Consider the following 25,717-nt stretch of genomic DNA (forward strand, 5'->3'; position numbering starts at 1 on the left):
GCAGGGTGGTGGGAGGAGTCATGGGGGGGGGGCCTCTAGGCGCGCAGAATTTGGCCCAGGGCCTATAGTCTGCCACCGACTTTCATATAGTTTCCACATGCCACAAAAGATTCTTCCTTTGATTTTTTTCTTTTTAACCACTTAAAAAAATATTTTAAAATTCCCAGTTTGTGGGCCATGAAAATAGGGTAGTGGGCTATATCTGGTCCACTGGTCAGAATTTGCTGACCTCGGACCCAGACTGTTCGAGGACGCCCGACAATCATCTTTGTAATAGGCGAAGGCCCCTGGGACCCCTAAACTCTGCCTTTGGAGCTGCGCCACCAGCACCCGGCCCGCCCGCGCCTACCGCTTGCGAACCCTCGGAACCGCGCGCCTCCCGCCAGCCCCGCCCTTCCTCGCGGCAATTGGTCGGGCCTCGCCCTCTTCCTTGCCGGGGAACGCCCCCTCTGACAGGCACTTAGGGCAGCCAATGGAGAGCCTCGAGGCCTTGCGCCCCGCCCCTACAGCGCCCGTTGGAGGCGGGCATGGGCGGGCCGTTGAGGGGGTGGGGCGTGGAACCTGGTAACCGTTGCCGATAACAACGCCCCGCCCCGTCGCGGCAGGAGGGCAGGCAGCGCGAGGCGGGCTAGCAGGCGGGCAAGCGGGCGGGCGCCGGGAGCGGGAGGAGGAGCGGCCGCCGCCGCCACCGCCGCCGCCGCCATAGAGACTGTAGCCGTGGAGACTGTTACTTACCAACGGGGACCAACACGCAGCAGCAGCCGCCGCCGCCGCGGGAGCCGTTGCCCGAACTCCCGGCCCGAACTCCAGGTGACCGATGCGACCGTCCCGGGCCCTGCCCGGCCGGGGAGTGCGGGGGGCGGCGGGGACCGCGATCGAGGGGTCGGGAGTGGGCAGCCCAGTCCTTGCCGTTCACCCCAAACGTCCGGGATGGCGCGTCCGTGGGACCTACCTCTGTACCCCGAGTCCCGAAGGCGCGGCTGAGTTTGGGGCGCCCAGGGACCCCTTTTTCCTTTTAACCAAATTCGGGGAGAGGTGGGGGGACTCATCGCCTCACTTCTCACAAAACTTCCGGAGTTGGGGCCCCCCAAGAGCCCTATTTCACTCTTACCCTAAAAATCCCCGAGTTGGGGGCGCCCCTGGAACCCCTCTCAAACTTTTACTTTCAAACATCCGGAATTTGGGGCTCCTGGGGAACCTCTTCTCTCTTTTATCCCTCAAATCCTTAAACTGGGGGTGCCGGAGGACCCCTTTCGCACTCTTTACCCTAGACTCTCTGAACTGGGGACTCTTTGGCAACTTCTTTCGAACTCTTATATTTAAAACTCCCTGAATTGAAGGCGCCTGGAGACTCCTCCTGTTTACTCCCCAAATCTCTGAAATTGGGGCACCCATGGGGCCCTTTTCTCACGCTCAACCTCAAATTCCTGAATTGGGAGGGCCTAAAAGATTCGTTCTAACCTTCACCCTCAAATTCCTGGATTGAGGTGACCCGGGGAGCTTCTCGTTTTGACCCTGCTCCCAAATACTGAATTTGAGGGCTGCCTGTAACTCCATTCTCGCTTTTTAATACAAAGTCAGTGCGCCGGTCTAGAACAGGAACCCCCCTTCTCACTCTATGGCCACAAAATCCCCAAGAATTGGGCTTACCAGAGACCCGTTTCTCACCTTTCCACCCCAAATCCTCGCGTTTAGAGCTCCTCCCTCGGATACTCTGAGCGCTCTCACTTGTGACCCCCGCATTCCTAAATTTGGGGGGGTCCTGGATCCGCCACTCCCTCCACGCCCCTCAGGAAGCCCCTTCGCACACCCGCAGCTCCCCTATTTGGACTGATAGCGAAGCAAGAAAAGTTTCACTGAAAGGTGTTTTTTTTTTTTTAATTTATTAATTTATTATTTTGTTTAAAGAGCCCAACATGTGGCTCAAACTGGTCTGTGGCATTTTCTCCAGAGGTCGTGCGAGTGCATGTGTGTTTGTGAATCCAGCTCCCACCCCCTGACCCCCAGAACACACGCACCCCAAATCCTCTCGGTTCCTTTCTTTTTCCCTCTGGGATGAGTCGCGGCTCTCTCTCCGTCTTCGTCCCTGTTGCTTTTTCTCGCCGCTGCGCTAGGAAAGTTGAGTTTCCGATCCTAGTGGCTATTTCCAGGGCCCCCGGGGCCCAACTGCCCCTGCCATTCCGGCTGCTGCGGCGGGGGTGGTTCATCTCCTAATTTTAACCTTCTGGTTGCCCCACAGGAATGAGGGAGAAGGGCAGGATGCAGCACTGGAGTCCAGAGCTGCCTTTTTTCGGAGACCTCGTTCCTGCTTGTGGGTGTTTTATTATTCGCCACCCCCAGCCCAACACACAGTTATTTTCTTGCTTTGTACATTCAACTGTCAGTGCAGATGGTCATGAGTTTTATCCCTTCTCAATCAGCTTTATATCCTCGAATCTGAAATATCAAACCTGATACAAGGCTCTCCATCTCAATTAAGACTTACCCAACAGAATAATAATAATAATAACAACAACAATAATAGAAAACATTAACAACAAATTTTTTTTTTGCCTGCACTTAGTGTGGACATATTTTTATCTTGTTGTTCATAATCGGAAACATTATTTGTTTGCTTATATAAAGACCCTTAACTCTCTGTCCTGGGGAGTATCTGGATTTGGTTCCCTGTTCTTTCTCCCGTTCAAGTTTAAAAACGTGAACCGACTGTCAAATAACCTTAGAAATGACTACTCACCTACTCTGGCCAGAGAGAAAGTGTGTTTAGTACCCACTCCCCCATCCCCCAAGAAAGCAATTTAATTTCCTTAATAACCCCTGCTAATTTTGCCAACAGTCTTGGCAAAGTATTGAAGGGGACTTCTCATAATATATGATGGAAAAAGATAACTGGTTCCGTGATCCTGTGATATTCCAAATAGGGGTCAGGAATGGATTCAGAAAGAGTTTGCCCCTGCGATAAAAGCCATATGAATTCTTCAGCCCTTTAGAAGTGTTCCTCTCATCCTGGATAAATCTCTGAGATGCTTAGAAGGGGACTCTGACAGGAGAGGGGCAGGGTTGTTAATCACCCCAAGTAACAGAACAAGTCTTTTGAAATTCAGTTGATATTTGCTTTCTGGGTGCAGGGCACATATTACCTTAATATTCATCTTTTAACCACATTTATCTCTGAAGTGCTGCCAGGATGGAGCTATTTACCAGAAAGGCAGATGCTGGGAAGTTGTTTATCTGGCTCTTATGCCTTAGATCTAATTTGTAATTTCAGATTCGAGTTAAAATTAATTAATATTTATTGATATTTGATGGATTTCACTTTCATTAATATTGTAATTGAATCAAAATTTTGAATGTTTTTACAAGATTGTTATAGTCACAGATGGTTGTTTTGCTCGTAAAATTCCAGGGCCAGAAGGAACTGCATGTTTGGCTCTTTTTAATTAACACAGGTTGGCCACTTATTTAGACAGTATGCTCCCCCATACACACCTACTTATCTGTAAAAGGTGAAACTTTTTTCAAAGCAAGGGAAGTTCTTAAGAGAAACTGTCTCTCTTGTGGGGACCTTCACTGAACTCAGGGCCAGGGAAATACAACTCCCCATCCATGCCTTAAACTCTTAACCCATGGTGCACCCAACAAACACAGACATTTTTCTGCCCTGAACTGTCTGAATATTCACACCAAAGGGAGCCAAAGGGGGTTGATAAGGACCAAAAGCAACCTCAGTTTAGGTCAGATTTTGTCACCAAACAAGTGTATGCCAAATTTACCAAAAAAACCTCCAAATTTAAGAACTTTTGGGGGAGTTCCCATCGTGGCTCAAGGTAATGAACCCGACCGGTATCCATGAGGATGCAGGTGTGATCCGCGGCCTCAGTCAGTGGGTTAAGGATCTGGCGTTGCTGTGAGCTGTGGTGTAGGTCGCAGACATAGCTCAGATCTGGTGTAGGCCGGTGGATGTAGCTCCCATTTGACCCCTTGCCTGGGAACTTCCATATGCTGCGGGTGCGGCCCTAAAAAGAACTTTTTGGATTTCACGTTATTAAAAGGGATTGTAGATGAACATGTATTTTTTAAAAAATGCATTTTGATTCCTTTTCTAGAATTGAAATGGTGATTAGTTCCACCATGAGCTGAGTTGTCTTAGATACATGCCTGGCCCAGAGAACATACTTAATTTGTCCAGTGAATGAATGAATGAAGGAATGAATGAAATATGTGCTGGGAATTAGACAATTGAAAACCACTGCTTCTTGGAAACTACAAGATCAACAAAGGAGGGAGTTCCCTGGTGGCTCAGTGGGTTAAGGATCTGGTATTGTCACTGCCATGGCTTGGGTTTGATCCCTGGCCCAGGAACTTCTGCATGCCAAGGGTGTGGCCAAAAAAAAAAAAAAAGGGAAAAAAAAAAAAAAAGATGGAGACCTAGAATCTGACCACACCTTGCCCCTTCCACCACCAGCTCTCGGTCCCAGCCACTGGTGCTGCATGCCTGGGTGAATCCAGCCCATTAACTGGGGGTCATGTCGTGTCCTGTCTTGTGTTCCTTCCATGACTCCCATCTCACCTGGAGCAAAAGCCACAGTCTTCCCCAGCCCAGTCCCTCTACGGCCTCATCTCCCATCCTACAAGCCACTCTTCAAAGCCTCTGGCCTCCTGGGAGTCCCTTAAATTCTTTGCCTGGAAAGTGCTTGGCCCAGGCATTTGGGGGCTTGCTTCTCACTCCTTTCCAGCCTTTTCTCAAACTCCCCTTCCCAAACCACCTACTTGAAAGCGACGGTCCCCTTAGCCTCCTTCCCTGTTTTCTCTCTCCTTAGCATTTGTCACTAACACAGCATATCGTATATGGATTTACTTTATTATCGCCGTCCCCTCATTAGAATGTCAGCTGGACGAGAAGCAACTCTGAGTGTTTTATGAACTTCTTTATCCCCCAGGGCTGAGAATCCTTCTGGCACTGAGTGGGTACTGGAGAAATATTTGTTAAATGAATAAATAAATGGTCTCCTGTACACTTACGGGGAAAGCTGAAGTGAAATGTAAGATTCCCTCCTTATCTATGACATCTCGCCATCTGTGTGACTCTGTACAGCTCAGATTGGATGAACGAGGCCAGAGGGAACAGTAAAGGAAAAATACGATCATAGCCCTGGATGCTACAGATGTGAGCTCTGGGGCCCGGCAGAAAGGGGGTTAATGTTTAATTAGCTCGGTGACTCCAGGTAAGGTTGGGCATCTGTGAAATAGATAATCACATGTACAGTTTTGATATTAAAAATCATATCTAGAAGTTCCCATTGTGGCTCAGTGGAAACAAATCTGACTAGCATCCATGAGGACACAGGTTTGATCTCTGGCCTCAGTTAGTGGGTTAAGGATCCAATGTTGCTGTGAGCTGTGGTGTAGGTTGCAGATGTGGCTCAGATCTGGCGTTGCTATGGTATGGGCCAGCAGCTACAGCTCCAATTCAACCCCTCACCTGGGGACCTCCATATGCCGCAAGTGCGGCCCTGAAAAACGACAAAAGAAAAAAAAAAAAAGAATTATATCTAGAACTAGTTAGCCCAGGGCCTGGCACATCATAGGTGTTCAACAGAGAGCTATTATTATTATGGTTGTCATTATTTTTATTATTAGAATGAAACAAACAAGCAGGGTGGCCTGCCTGGGATGGTTTAAGTTTGGTTTCCTGACCACTAAGGGCAGAGGAGACATTCGGTAAACATGTCTTGCTCGATTGAGCATGACACTGTCTGTTTAAAACATGGGAAAAACCCTTCGATTGCATAGAAAATCACTGGTATAGATATGGTCTTCTGCCAGCCTCAAGTGCTGGCAAGAACAGGAACAACCTAAGAAGAAACTCAAAGTCCCACATTTTGGTTGGTGTCTGGGTCCATCTGAAATTAGACCGCCAGCATCATATCTTCAGATGGGGTGGGCCAAGTGGCCAGCTCTGCAGGCAGAACTTCCCAATGAGAACACTTCGAAACCGGTTTCCCTTCTCTGTTATCGCTGGCTCTTAGGTGCCAACCTGGTCAAAGTCTGGAAATCAGCCACTCGGAGGTGAGAACTGGCCTGGTCTGCGTGCCAGGACTTGAATTGGGCCCTCAGGAATAGCAGCCTGGCCCTGCTCTTTGCTACACCCCACTTCTTTTTTCCTGAAATGCATTCCTGCTTTATGATACATAGGTTTTGTGTGTTTAAAAGCATGGTTTTATGCCCTGGCAGCCTTATTTTTAATTTTTATGAATTCTATGACTTTCCCAAAAATGGAGTTGGCTTCCCAAACGTTTAGGTGATACATAACAGCAAGTGCATTTTAGTTGCTGTGAATCAGATTATACCTGCCGTAATCCATGTTTAAAAGTGGAAAAAAGAAACACAAAAAAGGAAAATAATAAAAATGGCAAAAAAGAAAAAAAAAAAAAAAGAGTTCCCTGGAGTCTCAGTGGATTCAGGATCTGGCATTGTCACTGATGTGGCTCATCCTTAGCCTGGGAACTTTCTGCATGCTTCAGGAACACCCAGAAAAAAAAAAACAAAAACAAAAACAAACAAACTTTATAAAGCCATTAAAAATCTGTAGAACTTACATTTTATGGCCCGATATAGTGATTATTTGTCATTTGCTATATAACAAAACCCAGATGTGCTATATACAGTAAGCCTGTTTCTACTAAGAGCTCTGCAGTTATTTTCAGATTGTGTGTGTGTGTGTGTGTGTGTTTAAGACTGGCCTACTGGGGTCCAGGGAATCTCTCTAGGAGGAGACAGTTGAGCTGAGACTGAAATGATGAGAGGGGGCAGCCCTGTGCATTACAGAGGGAAGAACTTTCCATGCAGGGGGCACAGCAGGTGCAAAGGTCCTGTGGCAGGAGGAATCAGTTAGCTGGGCCTGGTCAGGGTAGAGAAAGGTGGCTGTGTGGCTGATGCCTAGTGAGCAAAAGGTGAGGCAGAGGGCCCCCGAGGCCATGGGGAGGAATCTGGGTGCTGTTCTAAGTATAAATTAGGCCATTGGGAGATTTCACCTCTGCCTGTAGTTGTCAGAGCTATGGTGTTCATCTGTTTGCTGGAAGACCTGCTTTCAAAACCTCTGACATTTCTTCATCACTTATTCATTCATTCATTGCTTTCTGAGCCAGACGCTATCCTAAGAGGTTACAGGGACCCAAGTCCACCTAGGAGCGGGAGATGCTTTCAAAATGGAGATGGGCTAGAGCATCAATGGGTGCACAGAGGAAGGGGGCCACTTGCCTGAGGGGCCAGGAGAGGTGTCCAGGACGAGGCAGGTGGGAGCTAAATCCTGGGAATGTGTACAGGCAGATGGGTGGGGAGAGCCGTGGTATGGCTGTGTTTTCTGAAAGCCGAGCACAGGGTACAAGGGAGATCAGGCTGGAGATGAAAGCAGGTGTCAGCACACAGGGTCTGTTTTGGGAAGTGAAGTTGCACTGGGACACAGCGCTGCTTTCATTTACATACTGTCTCTGGCTGCTTTTTGGAAGCCATGGCAGGTTGACTATTTGCGACAGACACAGAATGTAGACCACAAAGCCTAAAATATTTACTGTCTGGGCTTTTGCAGGAAAAGTTTGCTGATCCCTGGCTGGCTGGGTGGGACTTGTCTGGTGCTGGGCTAAGAGGTTTGTTGGGAAGCACTTTGTGATTAGATGGGATTTTGGTAGGGATCATGAAAAACCTGGTGCCTGGAGGCTGGTGATGGAGAATGACCACTGCTGTGGTCCAGGCCCAGAGCGACAGGGGCCTGGTGGACAGCATCTGCCCAGGATGCTGGGGAGGACAGAGCTATAAGATTCTGGGGGCTTTGAGGACCCAGTGATGGGGGGTGTGGCGGGAGGGGGGGCTGCAGTCCTGGCTGGAGGTAGGATCTCGGAGCTGTCAGCACATAATTGGTTATTTCAGTTGTGAAAACAGATGAGCTCACGCAAGGAGAGGGCGGAGAGTGAGAAGAGAAGGCCAAAGGCAGAGCCATCAGAATTCAAGGAGCAGGAAACCAGTGGAGAGTCAGAGGAAAGTGGTTTCTTTTAGAAAAATTATGGCAAAACATAATAACATAAACTTTATCATTTTAACCAGTGTGAAGTGCACAGCTCAGTATTGTGACCATCCCCATCCATTTCCAGAACTTTCTCATCTTCCCAAACTGAAACTCTGTCCCCACGACGCACTGACTCCCCCTCCCCCTCCCCCAGCCCCCAGTCCCCAGCCCCCAGCCCCACCTTCTACTTCCTGTTGGTATGGATCTGACTCCTCCAGGGACCTCAGACAGTCCTGAGTGAAATCAGACTGTGTCTGGCCCTTTGTGCCTGGCTTATTTCACTGAGCATCTGACCCATGGTAGAATGGGTCAGAATTTCCTTCCTTTTTAAAGCTGAGTAATATTCCATTGTGTGGATGGACCACATTTGTTTGTCCTTTCATCCGTCGCTGGACGCTTGGGCTGTTTCCACATTTGGCTGCTGTGAGTCATGCTGGACAGAGGAGGTTTTGCAGGAAGTCTTAGGTGCAGGAGGACCTGGGACAGGGCTCGGAAGGCAAAGGAGAGAGTAATTCAAGGACTGAGCACCAGGGAGCATAAGGCCCGCTGAAGACAGTCCCCTGGTGATCAGATTAGGACAGTCCCTCGGCAGAAAGGGGAAAGGACGGGTCCCCACAGAGTGAAAGAGGACTTGGCTCACAAACACCTGTCTCCTTGGAAAACTGTCAAGATCACACTAATGATACAGGAGTCCATTCCTGAAGTCGCAGCAACACTTAATTATGCTCATATTTTAAAAATGCAAACCGTTTATCTTTTGGAAACAGTGCCGTGTTTCCAGGAAATGTTTCTGTTAGAAAGATGATCCTTGGGGTAAGGGATGGGAAGCAGTTACCCCCAAATTACCGGCCCGCAAAAATGTGTCACTGCTCCACCCCATCCAGAGAAAACCCAAAGAAAACACCACATGGAGCTTTCCTACCTCTGCTGTTCTTCTCAGAGTACGTACATATGGAACCTGCTTGGAGAAAAAACAAATGTGGAATTCCAAACTCACAGAAAACAGCTTCAAGGATGTGCTTCAATTTTAAAAAGAATTCTTTTTTGGGAGTTCCCTGGTGGCCTAGTGGTTGAGGATCCAGCATTGTCACTGCTGTGGCTCGGGTCACTGTTGCCATGCCCGTTCAGTTCCTGGCTTGGAAACCTCTGCATGCCAGGGACGCAGCAAAAAAAAAAAGAATTTCTTTTTTTTTTCTTTTATTTTTTTGTCTTTTTGTTTTTTTGAGGGCCACACCTGTGGCATATGGAGGCTCCCAGGCTAGGGATCTAATCAGAGCTATAGCTGCCGGCCTACACCACAGCCACAGGAAGACAGGATCTGAGCCTCTGCTGCAAACTACACCACAGCTCACAGCAACACCAGATCCTTAACCCACTGAGCGAGGCCAGGGATTGAACCCGAAACCTCATGGTTACTAGTTGGGTCATTTCCACTGCACCACCTTGGGAACTCTGAACTTTTTTTTTTTCCCCATGAGAAGCTTTCTACTTTTTTTTTTTTTTTGTCTTTTTTTTTTGCTATTTCTTGGGCCGCTCCCGCGGCATATGGAGTTTCCCAGGCTAGGGGTCTAATCGGAGCTGTAGCCACAGGCCTACGCCAGAGCCACAGCAACTTGGATCCAAGCCGAGTCTGCAACCTACACCACAGCTTACGGCAACGCCGGATTGTTAACCCACTGAGCAAGGGCAGGGACCGGACCCGCAACCTCAAGGTTCCTAGTCGGATTCGTTAACCACTGCTCCAAGATGGGAACTCCCTAAGTTTTCTACTTTAACAAACCACTGGGTAGTGGCCAGGCAGCCACGTGGAGCCCCCACCTGGATTCTGGGTGGGAAGCCTCTCCCACCTGTGAGCGTGGTCTTTGCAACCCCGCTTCTCTCCCTCTTCTAGTTGCAGCGGCCACCAGAGTCCTTACGCCCAGATGCCCAGCTCCTCCTCTCCAGCCCTTAACAGTAAGCACCCACCAGAATCACTTCCCCTTCCCCATCCTCATGTAGACCTGCATGCCTTTGGCTCATGTGGAAGTTCCCTGGCCAGGGATCAAACCTGAGCCACAGAGGTGACAACCCCAGACCTTAATCTACTGAGCCACCAGGGAACTCCCTGGCATATGCTTCTTACCCAGTTGTTATTTGTCTCTTCATCTTTTCCCCAAGCCACCTCACTGTGTCCCCTGGGCTGTGTCAAGAGGAGGGGTTGGGCATGTTCTGTCTGCTTTTTTAGCTAAATGGGTGTCAACACTTCATACTTAGCTCATTCAAGGCTTGGTTCCGCCCAGCCCCATCTCCCTTTCTGTGGCCTGTCTTTCAAGATTTCTCCTAATTGGCTTGCCATGCCTTAAACAGGTCTTATGGTGAGGTCTCCCCTCTCTCTGAAATGTCATTTCTACTGATGAAAAATCTTAACTTTACCCCTAAGATCCTTCTCTAATGTTCTCTCACCAGAGACCCTTGAGATGTTAACAGGTGAAATAAGTGGGAAAACTATAGACCAGGCCCGGTTTCTGCACCTCATTGCCCTTGACTCTGAGGCCCGATCATTCTTGACGGGAGGGTGCAGAGGCCATCCTGGACCTTGCAGAATGTTGAGCAGTACCCCTGGCCTTCATCTGGCAGGAGTGCCCCCCTCCCCCTCCCCCAGTCGTGATAACAACTCTGTCTTTAGACATGGCAGTTGTCCCTTGGGGGCAGAACCACCCCCTAGTTAGGGACCCCAGGCTGAATCAGCCAGAAGAGGCACAGCACGGAGACTTAGCATCCCAAGACTACATGGACGTGCTGTTTTTGTGTCTTATTTTCTGTTCTCAGTTGTGGGCTTCCGGGGGACAGGGACAGCTGTCCCTGCCATACTTCCCACAGGGCTTTGTACTTCACACATGAGTGAACCAAACACTTGAGCCCAGAGTGCTCTTCAGAGGGCCGGGCTTCCATCAAGTAACAAAGCAAAAGTCACGAAAGCCTTGCCTGAGATCTGGTAGCCTGCAAAACTCTGGGGTTTTGACTCCGCTTAGATTAACATTCCGGCCCTTTCAGTAAGTTGTTTTTCTTTACCAAATTCCCGAAGAAATTTTAATCAAAGACCCCCTTCTGTTAACCAACTTCCCTTTTGGCCTAGCCAAAATCACAAGGTTAGTTCTTTTGCAGAAAGCACAGGGATCTTCCTGGGGACATGGAATCTTATAACTGGGCCGTAGCTGCGTCCTTTTGCCAGGAGCCCTGTACACAGTGCAAGCTGTTAGCTTCCTAATTCTACATCAGCCACTTGCAGTGGATTGATTCCGTTTGTTTGCTTTGGAGATTTTCAAAGATTTCACTCTGTTGAAAAGTCAATTTGAGGCGTTCCCATTGTGGCTCAGCAGGTTAAGGATCCGATGTTGTCTCTGTGAGGATGCCAGTATGATCCCTGACCTCTCTCAGTGGGATGAGGATCTGGCATTGCTGCAGGCTACAGTGAAGTTTGCAGATGTGGCTCAGATCCAGTGTTGCTGTGGCTCTGGTGTAGGCCTCAGCTGAAGCTCTGATTCTACCCCTAGCCTGGGAACTTCCATATGCCACAGGTGCAATCCTAAAAAGAAAAAAAAAAAGTCAATTTGAGGAGTCCCCTGGTGGCCTATTGTCAGGATCCAGCGTCATCGCTGCTGTGGCTTAGGTTCAATCCCTGGCCATGGGCTCAGCCCCCAGAAAAGTTGATTCTAAACAAATGTGCTTATGTCTTTTAGATTTGTTTCGTCCACAAAATGTGGCACTCAAAATTTGTGGGGTGAATGAATTCCCCTTTTTGCAGAGTTGTAGGACTGCTTGTCAGTGTTTGGGACCAGCTTTCACCTCAGCTCTGGCCACTCGTGAAGGGTGCTGTGTGCCAATAAAACTTCACTTCTGGACACTGAAATGTGAATTTCATGTCATTTTCAAGTGTTACAAAATATGTTGACTCTGATTTTTTTCACCCATTAAAAAAATGTAAAAACAGGAGTTCCCGTCGTGGCGCAGTGGTTAACGAATCCGACTAGGAACCATGAGGTTGCGGGTTCGGTCCCTGCCCTTGCTCAGTGGGTTAACGATCCGGCGTTGCCGTGAGCTGTGGTGTAGGTCGCAGACGCGGCTCGGATCCTGCGTTGCTGTGCCTCTGGCGTAGGCCTGTGGCTACAGCTCCGATTAGACCCCTAGCCTGGAAACCTCCATATGCCGCGGGAGCGGCCCAAGAAATAGCAAAAAAAAAAAAAAAAAAAAAGTAAAAACAATTCTTAGTTTGTGGACCGTACAAAACTAGGCAGAAGATGGGGCCAGACTTGGCCCCGGGCATGGGCTGTGGTTTGCTGAGCTCTGCCCTATAATAGAAGATGGAGTCCAGGGGCCGCAGCCTCTGCTCCAACCCGCTCACTCCCTGCCCTTCTCCCTCCATCCCCACCTCCATGACACACACACCTGCCTGTGCCTGGCTCTGCTCTTGACCTGGTCTGCCCTCCCCGTCTATCCCCACTCCCACAGGACGGTCCCGCCTGTCCCACAGCATCCAGGATGCGACTTTTTCAGATTCCCCACCCCAGGGTTTATGGTCCCAAGTTCCATGTGGAGTCTGCACCTGTCACCTTTGCCACAGAAGGCGTCTTTGTTTGTCTCCTTTTCTCTCTCACGCAGTGGAAGACCCTCGAGGACAGAGACCAGGTCTAACTGTCCTTGTGGGACACCAAATAGAGTCATCATTTGTTAGTTTGATTCCAGTTCTTACTAGATCTGACCAAGCTCTAAAATCACTTCTAGCAAATTGGGGCCTCATGAGGGATTTGTGATTTCACAGTTGGGTGATTGATTCTAGGATCCTGCTGGATCCTGATTGTCTGCTAGAGACATAATTTGAGCTATGTGTGTAATTTAAGAATTTCCAGGAGTTCTGTCGTGGCGCAGCGGAAGCAAATCCGACTAGGAACCATGAGGTTGAGAGTTCGATCCCTGGCCTTGCTCAATGGGTTAAGGATTCAGTGTTGCCATGAGCTGTGGAATAGGTCACAGACGCGGCTTGGATCTGGTGTTGCTGTGGCTGTGGCCGTGGCCGGCAGCTGTACCTCCGATTCGACCCCTAGCCTGGGAACCTCCATATGCTGCAGGTGTGGCCCTAAAAAGCCAAAAAAAAAAAAAAAAGAATTTCCAGTAGCCACATTCTAAAAAGAAAAACAGGTGAAATTAATTAATTTAAATAATATATTTTATTTAATCCAGTATATCCAAAATATTACTTTAACATAGCATCTTTATGAAAGTTTTTATTTTTTAAATTTACTTTATTGAAGCACACTTGATTTATGTGTTTATTTCTACTATACAGCAAAGTGATTCAGATATATGTATATATTTATTTATTTACTTTTTAAATTCTTTTCCATTATAGCTTATTATAGGATATTGAATAGAGTTCCCTGTGCTACACAGTAGGACTTTGTTGTTTATCCATTCTATATATAATAGGTTGCAACTGCTAATCCCAAATTTCCGGTCCATCTCTCTACCCCCCTCCCCCATAGCAACCACAAGTCTGTTCTCCATGTCTGTGAGTCTGTTTCTATTGGGTAGATAGGTTCATTTGTGTCAAAGTTTAGACTCCATATGTAAGTGATATCATAGGATATTTGTCTTTTTCTCACTTCACTTGGTATGATCATCTCTAGGTCCATTTATGTTACTGCATATAGCATTATTTCATTCTTCTTTATGGCTGAATAATATTCCATTGTATATACTCATCACTTTTTTTTTTTTTTTTTTTTTTTTTTTTTGTCTTTTTAAGGCTGCTCCCATGGCATACGGAGGTTCCCAGGCTAGGGGTTGAATTAAAGCTGTAGCCACTGGCCTATGCCACAGCCACAGCCAGATCCGAGCCACATCTGCAACCTATATCACAGCTCACGGCAACACTGGATCCTCAACCCACTGAGCAAGGCCAGAGATCAAACCTGCGTCCTCATGGATGCTAGTCAGATTCGTTTCCACTGAGCCACGACGGGAACTCCCCTATATGTACTACATCTTTTTTATCTGTTCGTCTGTTGATGGACATTTAGGTCGATGAAACAGTTTTTATTGAGGTCGTTCACATACTTCCTGGTGAGTAAAGTCTTTGAAATCCAGTGTGTAGTTTATACCCATGGCATGTCTCGGTTTGGATCAAGAGTTCAGTGGCCAGGAGTTCCCGTCGTGGCGCAATGGTTAACGAATCCGACTAGGAACCATGAGGTTGTGGGTTCGATCCCTGGCCTCTCTCAGTGGGTTAAGGATCCGGCCTTACCGTGAGCTGTGGTGTAGGCTGGTGGCTACAGCTCTCAATTTGACCCTTAGCCTGGGAACCTCCATATCCTGCAGGAGCGGCCGTAGAAAAAAGGCAAAAAGGCAAATAGACAAAAAGAAAAAAAAAAAAAAAAGGTTCAGTAGCCACATACAGCCAGCAGTGGAGTATTGGGTGGTGTGGGCACAACCTTTAGGCCATCCCCACTCTTCTTATTAGGCAACCACTACTGGAGTGCCTGATAGTGTTCAGTACTTCCTGGCCTCACAGTGTGAAGTCAGTTGCAAGGTCCAAGGAGCACAGGTTCTGCAACTCGAATGTTTACTGCTTTCTACAGTGAGCATGATTAGATTTGCAGAGTGTCCACTCCGGACCACTGAGGAGTTTGATCCCAGAATTCCCTAGTGACCATTTTGGGACTTTGGGATCCTTATAGGCGGTCCCCGTAAGTGTGTTTGCTTCCTCTTTTCCATTACGGAAGTCATATTCTTTCACTGTAGTACAAGAAAATACAATGGGAAAAGAGTTTCCCATTGTATTTTCTAGCTTCCTCCCCTTCTCCTATCCTGCCCGTCCCACTACAGATAAAGTTCCATGTGGATCCTTTCAGATATTTTGTATACAGATAAACCATACTCACTGATACCTTATTATTTTTGAATCAAAATGTAATTCAGATGTCATAAAACTCACCCCCTTTAAAGTGCACAATTCATTGGTTTTTGTATTTTCACAGAGCTAGGTAACCATTACCACTATTTAATTCCAGAACATTCTTATCACCCCAAAAAGAAACCCCGCCATTAGCAGTCACCCTCATTCCCCTCCCCAGCCTTCACAACCATGAATCCACTTTCTGTCTCTGTGGATTTGCCTGTTAAGGACATGTCATATCAATGGAATCATTCACCCTGGCCTTTTTCGTCTGGCTCCTCTTACTGAGCATCATGTTTTCAAGATGCATCCATGTTGTGGCATGTGTCAGCGCTTCATTCCTTTCATGTAGGCAGAAATGGGGATCATATTATACCCACTTTTTTGCAACGTGCTCTTTTCATCTAATATTTAGTCTCTGTCTTTCCTTATCATCCTGTGTGTCTGCTGCCTGAGATTCCACTGTGCTGATGTGTCTGGAGGTATTTAATTAGCTCCTTGTTAGGGGCATTTCATTTATCCTTTTTCACCCTTCCCAATGATGCTGCAGTAAACATCCCAGTCCAAATATATTTATGCACATGTCTGAGATGTTTCCAAATTCCCAGAAGGGGAATCACTGGGTGGAAGGGACTTCCTTCCCTCTGTATCAGCTCCTTCTCACATTCACGCTCAGTCCTGCAGTGGGGGTTACTTCCTTGCTGAGACTGCGCCACCTCCTCTGGCCCCACCAGCGCCATCGTGTTCCTTTACCTGTGCCTGTCCTTGACCCTTAACTCCTAGTCCCATTCACAGAATAGGGGGTCACAGACCTTTGGACCATCTGGTGAATGTGCATGTCCCCCCACCCCCAAGAAAACTGTCCAATGACTAAGTCCATCAGATTCTGCCCCTGATTTTGGCGGTTCCAGGGCACCTGGCCACCTTCCTCTCCCCAGACGAGCCCTAGTCAATTCTGCTCTGCCCCCTTCACTGATCACGTGTGGCTGACTCAGCCTCAGTCTGTCCCCATGAGTTGCGTCCTTGGCTGTGGGTGCCTCTTGGGGAGGCCTGGCCGGTTTGTGCAGACACAAGTTCACACTTGCTGCCTTGATTTTGAGCCTCATCTCACATGGCAACAGCATTTTCCCGCCCCTTTAAATTCCCTGTTGATATGTGGCTTTCAGCTTTTTGCAACTTGATGCTCCACCAAAGTGTTCACTCTGCTGCTGTCCCAGCGGAAGACCTGTCCCTCTGGGTCATTTCTAGGGGATCCAGCTCCTGCTGTGGTGTCTGCTCTCTCCAGCTAGTGGGGACCCCCTGTGCAGCCTCTGGATCTTGCTCTCCAACCTCTGTCTCTCCGTGTCTTTGACTTCTCATTACAATGCTATTCAACTTAAAACCAGAACTCCCTGGAGTTCCCATCGTGGCGCAGTGGTTAACGAATCCAACTAGAAACTGTGAGGTTGCCGGTTTGATCCCTGCCCTTGCTCAGTGGGTTAATGATCCGGCGTTGCCTCAAGCTGTGGTGTAGGTTGCAGATGCTGCTCAGATCCCGCATTGCTGTGGCTCTGGAATAGGCCAGCAACTGCTGCTCTGATTTGACCCCTAGCCTGGGAACCTCCATATGCCGCTGGTGTGGTCCTAAAAGGACAAAAAAAAAAAGACAAAAACACCCCAGAATTCCCATCAAGTGCAGTAAAATTATCCATCCTTAATCAAAGCTCTTTCCCCCACTTTAAATTGAACAGATCCTGGAGTTCCCCTCGTGGCACAGTGGAAACGAATCTGACTAGGAACCATGAGGTTGCAGGTTTGATCCCTGGCCTCGCTCAGTGGGTTAAGGATCTGGGGTTGCTGTGAGCTGTGGTGTAGGTCGCAGACGTGGCTCGGATCCCGTGTGGCTATGGCTGTGATGTAGGCTGGCAGCTGAAGCTCTGATTGGACCCCTAGCCTGGGAACCTCCATATGCCGCTGGTGTGGTCCTAAAAGGACAAAAAAAAAAAAAAAAAAAGAACAGATCCTATTTTTCTTTTTAACATTCTCTAAGACTTCTGAGACATGAAACTAATCTGGTTTTCCTTCATTAGTGTTTCATGAACATAGAATCTTCTAGAAACTACCCACTCCTTTATCCTCCAGTGGTGAAGGTCACTTAGGGCTGGGGCCAGAAAGCCTTCGATTCTCTCAGCTCCCCAACTGGGACGTATTCTCATTTCAGATTCCTGATGGCAAAAATCCTACCACTGCCTGTTCATTCCTCATGGCTTCCCCACAGTTGGTTCTGTTTATGGGACATGTCTGACCAAACATTTTGGCATTTTTTTAAAACAGGCTCTCTTACACCTTCCCCCATGTCACTGAGGTTTTCAAACAGAAAGTCTCTAAGGAATAGTGTGTGAGGACTATTTTGGTTTGTTAACCAAGTTTTTTTTTTTTTTTTTAATGGTATAAAGAATTTTGACCTAGCAAGTTCTCAAGCCTAACTTTCTCATTGTCTTCAGCAACTTTGCGTTTCACTTCTTCCCAGATAAAAAATACAGGAACAAGTGTAGTTTCTATAGCATCTCTTTTGCTTCAGCTGGTATTTGCCTACACATGCTTCGTCATTTTCTTCTGAAGTAAAATTCACATAACGTAGACATCACCATTTTCAAGTATAGTTCAGTGATTTTGTTTTTAGGGTATTCCCAGTGGTGTGGAACCTTCATCACTGTCTAATTCTAGAACTTCTTCCCCCAGCCTTTTTAGGGTCACACTTGTGGCATATGAAAGTTCCCAGGCTAGGGGTTGAATGAGAGCTGCGCCGCCAGCCTACATCACAGCCACAGCAACTCGGGATCTCAGCTGCATCTGGGACCTACACCACAACTCAGGGCAACACCAGATCCTTAACCCACTGAGCGAGGCCAGGGACTGAATGCACATCCTCTTGGATACTAGTTGGGTTCTTAACCCTCTGAGTCACAATGGCAACTCCTAGAACTTTTTCATCACCCCTAAAAGAAACCCTGTACCCATTACCTGTTCCTCCCCATTCCCCTTTCCCTCAGCTCCTGGCAACCACCAGTCTCCTTCCTGTCTCAATGGACTTGCCTGTTCTGGACATTTCCTATAATGGAATCCTATAAAATGTGGCTGGCCTTTTGTGACTGGCTTCTTCACCGAGTTTCATGTGTTGAAGTTCATGTATGTGGTAGCAGGTGTCAGTGCTTCCTTCCATTTTTATGGCAGAATAATATTCCATCGTGTGGACGGACCACAATTTATTTATTCATTCACCCGCCGGTAGACGTTTGTGTTGTTTCTACTTTGGAGCTGTTACAAGTCATGCTGCCGTGAACATTCGAGGACTGGTTTTTGTGTGAGCTTAGGTTTTCATTTCTCCTGGGTGTATCCCTAGGTGTGGAGTGACTGGGTTCTCTGATGACTCCATGTTTAACTCTTGGAGGAACTGCCAGCTGTTTTCCACAGTGGCGACACCATTTTCCATTTCTAGCAGCAGTGTAGGAGGGCTCCAGTTTCTCCACATCCTCACCCCCACATCTTATTTTCCCTTGTTTTTATTGTGGCCAAGCGAGTAGGTGTGAAGCAGGATCTTGCTGTGGTCTTTAATGTCATTTTCCAAATGACTAATGATGGTGAGCGTCATTCCATGTGCTTATTGTCCATTTGTATATTTATATCTCTTTTGGAAAAATATCTATTCAAAGGTATTATCTTTGTAGTTCCCTGATGGCTCAGCAGCTTAAGGATCCAGTGTTATCACTGCTGTGGCTTGGGTTCAGTCCCTGGCACGGGAACTTCCAAATGTTGTGCACATGACCCCCCCCCCCAAAAAGTGTCATCTTTTATAATCTTCTTGCATTCACGGATTTCTCTTCCTTCATGAAATGTCCAGAGACCCTGAATCATAAAGATGCAGGGCACACATCAGAGCTATGCAGGGGGGTGGGGAGGGGGTGTGTCAGAAGCCACAGGAGGTGAGGGCTGTCCCTCTCACCTCGTGACACGGCTCCAGCTCTGGCCTGTGGGCACGTCCTTTTCAGAGGCTCCCTGACATCCTGCACCTTCTTGCTCAGGGCAGAAGACAAGACAGGGATGTGGCCCATCACCCTCTGAGTGGCCTTGACCCTCTGGACACTGAGATTTCAGAATGTGGGTTGCTATTACATGGCTTGTTTGCTGCCTGTCCGTTTATTTACCCAGAATTGTTTTAGGCTCTCTCTTAGAGACAAGAATGATTTTTTTTTTACATGTTTAAGTTGTTGAACACAAACAGAAGAATAAGATTTTGGAACACGTGAAATCCTATGAAATTCACATTTCTAGGTTCACGAATGAAGTTTTATTGGCACATGGCCATGCTCACCCATGTACGTATCAACTATGGCAGCTTTTACCTTATGCTGCAGGGGCTGAGTAGTCTTAACAGAGAACACCTCACCCTGAAATATTTTCTATTGGGTCCTTCACAGGAAAAGTTAACTGAAGGCTGGCCTCACACACAGCACTTGTTATATCTGACCAGTGTGTACGTCTCAATACAATGCTGATTGGGAGGTGTATGAATCCCTAGACTTTTTGTTTGTTTGTTTGTTTTAGGGCTGCATCTGAGGCATATGGAAGTTCCCAGGCTGGGGTCCAATCGGAGCTACAGCTGCCAGCCTACAACACAGCCACAGCCACATGGGATCTGAGCCCTGTCTGTGACCTGCACACAGCTCACAGCAGCTGGATCCTTAACCCACTGAGCAAGGCCAGGGATTGAACCTGTGTCCTCATGGATACTCTTTGGGTTTGTTACCACTGAGCCATAAGGGGAACTCTGTGAACCCCTAGACTTTTTAGCAGTGTTTAACATTTTTTCCTTTAAGTCAGAGGGAGTAATATTTACTGTATTCTCCTATTTGCTGTAATTGAATCTTGGGGAGTTCCTGTGTGGCTTAGTGGGTTAAGGACCTGGCATTGTCACTGCTGTAGCTCAGGTCACTGCTGTGGCATGGGTTTGATCCCTGGCCTGGGAACTTCTGCATGCTGTGTACATGGCTGAAAAGGGGGGAAAAAAAGGAATCTTGTTTTAGCCACATCCATCCCTTTGCCTTTTGTGTCTGTGAGGCTGTGCCTTTCTGTCCCCACTCCCCAACATCCAGACCCGGCAGCCTCCCCTCCTGTGACCGACCCACCTGGCATCATGTCTCTGCCACATTTGATTGGGGCCCACTGGCAATGTTCTGGCCCCTCCTGAATGCAAACTATTTCTGTCACTTTCTTCTAAGGACCACTCACCTGCATGGATGGTACAAGCCTTGTCTAACTGGAGTCCTTGCATTAGTGAACCTAAGTTAAAAGAAGAAATCATGTAGCCCAGTGTCTCTTAACTATTCTTCAGTCCAGACCTCTTTCAGAGTCTGTTGGAAGTTGGGAATTTCTCTCCAGAAGAGCAACCATGGACACACATTCCCCCACTTGAATTTTAAGTACAAGTTCACAGATTCCCCAAAGTGAAACCCATGGGGAATCCTCAAGACCCAGTTACAAGATCCTGCTGTAGCTGTTTGAACAGGCACATTGCCAAGTTTAAACCACTTTCTAAGTATTCTCCAGGTTTTGAAAAATAGAAGGGGAGTTCCCATCGTGGCGCAGTGGTTAACGAATCCGACTAGGAACCATGAGGTTGTGGGTTCGATCCCTGCCCTTGCTCAGTGGGTTAACGATCTGGTGTTGCCGTGAGCTGTAGTGTAGGTTGCAGACGCGGCTCGGATCCCAAGTTGTTGTGGCTCTGGCATAGGCTGGCAGCTACAGCTCCGATTAGACCCCTAGCCTGGGAAACTCCATATGCCGCGGGAGCGGCCCAAGAAATAGCAAAAAGACAAAATAAATAAATAAAATAAAATAAAATGAAAAATAGAAGGGCAAAACTTAGGTCAAAATCAAACACTTTGTAGTAAACAGAAAAGGCAGGAGTTTTCCTTGTATCTCTGTAGAGTGCTGGGTGTCAGCTCCACTCAAGTTCGCCATGGAAAGAATAGTAAGGAAGTCCCCACCGAAAGCAAGAATAAGAGGGCTGCTGGGACATGTCCACTGATACTGAAGGGGAGGAGATCCCTGGTGGCTCAGCGGGTTAAGGATCCGGCATTGTCACTGTTGTGGCTTGGGTTCAGTCCCTGGCCCAGGAACTTCTGAACGTCACAGGCCAAATATATATATATATATATATATTGAAGGGAAGAAGCAGTTTTGTCTAACTGATGTTAGATTCTTTCACAAATTCACTTTTATGGTGCCCTTTCTGGCAAGATCAGATCCTCATGTATTGTTACTTAACTTTAATTACTTGGTTATAAAAATTTACCCCAACAGGGGTGCCCAGACCATTCAATGGGGGAAAGGACAGGCTTTTCAACAAATAATATTCACATACAAAAGAATGAAGTTGGACCTTTATCTATCTTACACCAGGTACAGAGGTTAACTCAAATGGGTGAAAGGTTGAAATATAAGAGCTAAAAGTATAAAACTCTTAGAAGAAAATAGAGGGAAATCATGACTTTGGATTTGGCAGTGATTCCTTGGACATGAAACCAAAGGCGGAGGCAACAAAAGAAAAAAAAATAGATAAATGAAACATCATGAAAAAGGTTGACTTTGTACTTCAAAGGATATTATCAACAGAGTGAAAAGGCAACTGGTGAAATGGGGAAAAAAAAGTTTGCAAAATTGTGTATCTGATAAGAGGTTAATATTCAGACTGTATAAAGAACTCCTGCAACTCAACAGCAAAAAGAACACTTAGGGAGTTCCCGTCGTGGCTCAGGTAATAAACCGGATTAGTGTCCATGAGGACTCAGGTTCAATCCCTAGACTTGCTCAGTGGGTTTAAGGATCTGGGGTTGCTGTGAGTTGCAGCTCCGATTTGGCCCCTAGCCTGGGAACTTGCATATGCCACCGGTGTGGCCCTAATAAGCAAAAAAAAGAAAAAAGAAATAAAAAAATACTTAGCCTAATTAAGAAATAGGCGAATATTTGAGTAGACCTTTCTCCAAAGAGGATATACAAACGGCTAATAAGCATATGGAGAGATGCTTACCATCACTCATTGTTAAGAAATACAAACAGATGGAGTTCCCTGGTGGCCTAACAGGTTAAGGATCCAGTGTTGTCACTGCTGCAGCTCGAGTCACTGCTATGGCACAGGTTTGATTCCTGGCTTGGGAACTTCTATATACCAGGGGTGCGGCCATTAAAAAAAAATACCTAGAGATTTGAATAAATACTTGTACACCCATCTTCTCAGCAGTGCTATTCATAGTAGCCCAAAGATGGAAACACCCTGAGTCCATCAACAGATAAATGGATAAACACAATGTAGTCTATCCATATCATGGACTATTATTCAGCCTTAAAAAGGAAGGTCATTCAGACCCATTCCACAATGTGGATGAACCTTGAGGACATAATGCTCAGAGAAATAAGCCAGTGACAGAAGGATAAATATTGTATGATTCCACTCATGTGAGGTTTCTAGAAAAGAGTCAGATCCATAGAGACAGAAAGTAGGATGATGGGTACCAGGGGCTGAGGGAATCAGTGTTTAAAGGGGTCAGAGCTTCAGTTTGGGAAGGTGAGAAAGTTCTTGGCACTTCCATTTCGGCTCAGTGGGTTAAGGATCTGGTATTGCTGCAGCTGTGACGCAGACCACAAGTGCGGCGTGGGTTCGATCCCTGGCCTGGGAATTTCCACTTGCTGTGGGTGTGGCCAAAAAACAAAACAAAACAAAAATGATGAGAGAGTTCTGGAGACAGATGGTGAGGAATGGTTACACAACAATGTGAATGTACTTAATGCCACTGAGCTGTGCACTTAAAATTGATTAAAATGGTGAATTTTGATATATATTTACCTCAATTAACAACAGTGAATCTTTTACTGTGGTTGTATTCTCTAGCAGTACACTAAAGGAGGCATATCCTTTGGTAGTTTCTATCTCCTAAGTCCTGTAGGACTGTGGGATCACAGCTTTAGTAAAGGCCCTGAAGATTCCCCTTGTGTGTGGTCATGTAATAGTTGATTGAGTCGTTAACCCATTTCGCTTCCACACCCTCACTTGAGAAGATTGTACTTTTGTGTAATACTTTTCTAGTCCTTCCTAATAAGGAAAGCAGGGGTTGGGGCAGATGAGGACCGGTCCGGTCACTCATGGGTGTTCCCTGCACCAAACCCCAAGACCTCTTGGGGTGTTCTGAGCATGCGTGCTGGTGGGTTTGGGGACCTGGAGGCAAGAAGGAATGTCATAAAGGAAGAAAATAAGATTGGCTTATTCTGAGTGCACATTTGATAGCAGGTATTTTTATGTGAATATAAAAATGAGTAAAAATTTTTAATTAAAAAAATTTTTAATGAAAGGAGTTCCTGTCGTGGTGCAGCAGCAACGAACCCGACTAGTATCCATGAGGATTCGGGTTCAATCCCTTACCTTGCTCAGTGGGTTAAGGATCCGGCGTTGCTGTGAGCTGTGGGGTAGGTCACAGAGGTGGTTGGATTCCCTATTGCTGTTGCTGTGGCTCTGGTGTAGGCCAGCAGCTGTAGCTCTGATTCAACCCCTAGCCTGGGAACTTCCATATGCTTGGGTGCACCCCCCCCCAAAAAAAAAGCCAAAAAAAAATTGTTTAGTTAAAAAATTTTTTTCATTAAAAAATTTTAATGAAAAAAAATTTAAAAAGATGAGTAAGACATGTTTCTTAAATGACCATCTAAAACAGGTCAGCAGGGATGTCCTGGAAGCTCAGCATGGTAAGGATCTGGTGTTGTCACTGCTGCAGCTCTGGTGGAAGCTGTGGCATGGGTTCGATCCCTGGCCCAGAACTTCCACATGCCTCAGACTCAGCTAAAAATAAAAAAAAATTTTTTTTAATTAAAAAAGAATAATAAAACAGCTCTGCAAACTATACCCAGGGGCCCAATCTGGCATGCTGCCTGTGTTTCAGTAGGTCCTGCAAGCTGAGAATATTTTCTGCATTTTACAATGGTTGGAAACAAATCAAAAGAAGAATATTTGGTGACACGGGAGAATTAATGAAAATCAAATTTCAATATCTATAAATAAAGTTTTATCCAAACAGCTCCAGGGTCGGGACTGAAAGAGGCAAGTGAGACCCCTCGGGCACAAGATTGGGGAAGGTGGTGGGGGTGGAGAGGCAGTGCCAAAGAAAACTCAGCCACCAGGATATAATATTTTAATGCGGTATTTAAAACAAAACAAAACAAAGTGAATGCCAAAAAATCCTTGATAGGTAAAATATCAAAATTTTAAAGATAGGATCAGTATTGCCGATTTATTTCCGATTTGCACTGCTCTAGGCTCCAGTCGGCCTGTGACCTCAGTTGGGCTTATTCCTTGTCTAAGGTCCCGGACAGTGTTCTAGAGATGGTGACGATTGTAGTAGCCTCAACAGAGACCTTAGGGTGAAGCCAAAAAATTTATTCTCTGGCTCTTTATTGAAAGTTTGCCAACCCCCGATAATTTACTACCCTGACCCCTAACAGTGACTATAACCAAACTACGGTTCCAACGCCATGTCCATTTCCTCTGTCTTCTCTCTTCTGAGCCCTTTTAAAAAATGAATGTACACTCGTGAAGTGTTTAATTTTTGGATAATGGTATTTATAAGTCCATAGGGACAATTAACACCGAATTCATAAACAAGCTGGTGCTTGTGGGCTGTGATGATTTACTAAGTGTGTAATTACCCACATTAAAATTGTAGAGGCTGGGAGTTCCTGTTGCGGCCCAGCAGAAACAAACCCAACTAATATCCTGGAGGCTGCGAGTTTGATCCCTGGCCTCGCTCAGTGGGTTAAAGATTTGGCGTTGCCATGTGCTGTGGTGTAGGCTGGTGGCTGCAGCTGGCAGCTGATTCAGCCCTTAGCCTGGGAGCTTCCAAAGTTCCATATGCCACAAGTGCAGCCCTAAATAACAGAAAAAGACAAAGAAAGAAAAAAATTGTAGAGGCCATCATTACCTTTCAAGTTAACTTAATACTTAATTAGTTAACCCTTCATTTACTGGTGTTAATATTACTTGGCCTCTTTATAAAAGGGCATAGTTCCTGCTCAGCTTCAATGCATAGGTCTTAAGAAGCTCAATTAGGAACTTAGGAAGCATTAATTATTATTAAAATGTTTAAATGGTAGATGGCATGGGAGCTTTCTTCCTGGTTTTTCAGCTTTCATGCTTTCTCCTAATAGTCTGGAAAGAGGGCTTTTTTTTTTTGGCCATGCTCATGGCACATGGAAGTTCCCAGGCCAGGGATCAAACCCATGCCACAGCAGTGACAATGCCAGTTCTTTAAGCATCTAGGCCACCAGGGAACTCCAGCAGGGCTCTTTTAAGAACATAAGTGGGATCACAGTGTGTCCCCACGTGGGGCTTCTTTAGGAGCGAGAGTAAACCTCAGACTTCTGTGGTGACCTTGGGGTCTCTGCTGATGTCTCTAATCCCCCTGCCCTCCTCTGCCCCAGGATCTTTGCACCTGCTACTCCCTGTGCTAAGAGTGCTCTCTCCCACATCTCCCCACGCCTGGCCTGCTCTCAGGTCAGTGCCATCCTCCACAGCATCTTTAATTGTCCTGTCGAGAGGTTCCCCCCCACACTACCCCGTCCCCACCACCTCAGGTTCTGTCCCTTTGGCTCTCTCTGCACTAACCCTGTGTATCTGGTGACTGATTTCATGTCTGACTGCTCCC

At 46.8% G+C, this 25,717-nt stretch overlaps 1 protein-coding gene across 21 annotated transcripts in view; it reads left to right on the forward strand.

The window, feature by feature from the left end:
• The first annotated feature begins 674 nt into the window (after nucleotides 1–674).
• Nucleotides 675–25,717, forward strand: part of RFX2 (regulatory factor X2) — a 107,327-nt gene continuing 82,284 nt past the window's right edge. For all 21 annotated transcript variants that reach the window (XR_014837742.1, XM_085013170.1, XM_085013172.1 and 18 more), the window contains exon 1: nucleotides 675–810. The gene's annotated coding sequence lies outside the window, so the exon portion shown is untranslated. The remainder of the gene's footprint in view (nucleotides 811–25,717) is intronic.

The sequence above is a fragment of the Sus scrofa genome, chromosome 2 (assembly GCF_054392235.1).
Source record: "Sus scrofa isolate SSC_HxYL_T2T_F1_AM1 chromosome 2, Sscrofa_HxYL_maternal_Yorkshire_Landrace_v2.0, whole genome shotgun sequence".
Lineage (NCBI taxonomy): Eukaryota > Metazoa > Chordata > Mammalia > Artiodactyla > Suidae > Sus > Sus scrofa.